Raw genomic sequence first — 1,610 nt, 5'->3', positions numbered from 1 at the left:
CACACCTGTGTTGATCTACAGGCAGCATCTTCATACGGAAGTCCAGTCTTCGAAGCAGAAGGAAGAAAGAATACTATCAAAGAATGTTTCTCCTGCCTGATAAAACATAGTTTACAAATATGGAGATGTAATTATTGTTTTAGATACATGTAAAATATTTTTGCAACAGTCTTCTGTGTAAAACTTGGGAATGACTCAGTAATACTAGTTATGATAGTAACGAGTCCAATAAATAAACAATGACGACTTTTCTTTACTAAACTTTACGCAGCAAATAAAAGTTAAATATCTGTAAGTGATACTCTTTTATGAGAATTGCTTGAAAATTTCAAAATCATTGAGCATGGAAATTATTTGTCTATAGCACTTCATCATAATGATTGCTCTGTAGGTTTGTAGTTCACTGCAGATGAAAAAATAATCAATTAAAAAAATTTCACAGAATTGAGTTTTGGATCTTTTTTTTAACAGTTATGAACAATTTCCCATCTAGTAGAACTAGTAACTCCCTGAATTCATGTTGAAAATTCTCCTCACACCTTTTCTTAGTAATACATTATGTGAGTATTTAATTATGTATTATTAAAACGAGTTACCAGGCTGGAGAGATGGCTCAGGAGTTAAGAACACTGACTGTTCTTGAAGGAGATGTGGGTTCGAATCCTAGCACCCACATGGCAGCTAACCGCCGTCCTTATTTCCAGTTCCAGGGGATCCAACGCCCACTTCTGGCCTCTGCATGCACTGCATGATGCAGGTGCACTTACCTACATACAGCCAATACACCCACACACACAAAAATAAATAATAAATAATAAAATATTTTTAAAAAGAAGTTACACAGACTAAGCAGAATGTATGGACCACCAGGTGATTATATTTAATTAACATTAAATATGGGATTTTTGTAATGAGAAATATTAATTTCTAGAAAACAGTTTGTAAAATAAGTCAATAAGAGTAAACTAATATTGTTTAATAAATAAAAAGACTGGGCCCTCACTCTGTTTGGTCATCGGGGTGACCTGCAGCCAGGGCGAGTGGTGCGTGGTGGAAGGGGATGAGAAGGCTGTGCAAAAAGCTTCTGGGCAAAGAGGGTCCGGGTGCTGGATCCGTGGCCGGTGTGCTTTAGGACCCTGAGGCTGGCCATCCTTTGAACAATGGGGCTAGGAGGTTGGGATGCTGCTGTAGGTGAGCTGCAGGGGCCTGAGGACCAACAGGGATCTATAAATGCAAACTGTCTTTGCCTCTAAAGAACTCCAGTGTTATCACAACAGAGACTGTCATCGAATATGTGATATACAACTTCAAAAGTGAATCTAACAACACCGTGAAGCCATCAACAACTTCAGTTTCAAGCAATGTCACAGTCACTGTGCCAATTGCTGTCACTGTAAAACCTGCTACTATGCTAATATGTAGACACCACAGGACTCACCAAATGTGACTTCCACTGCCTTAAAGTCTATACCCAATGCAGCATGTGTTGCTGCCAAATGCAGTGCAGATGTTAGCATTGGTGATAACCACAGCCCAAAATTCTTTACTGACCTCTCCAGCAGTCACAGCAACTACTCATTCTGAAGAAAGTAAAGGATCAAAATTCGATG

This window comes from Nannospalax galili, unplaced genomic scaffold (genome assembly GCF_000622305.1).
Source record: "Nannospalax galili isolate Female #2095 unplaced genomic scaffold, S.galili_v1.0 scaffold1381, whole genome shotgun sequence".
Taxonomy (NCBI): domain Eukaryota; kingdom Metazoa; phylum Chordata; class Mammalia; order Rodentia; family Spalacidae; genus Nannospalax; species Nannospalax galili.
The sequence above is the reverse complement of the archived record's forward strand: the minus strand, read 5'-3'. Positions refer to the sequence as shown.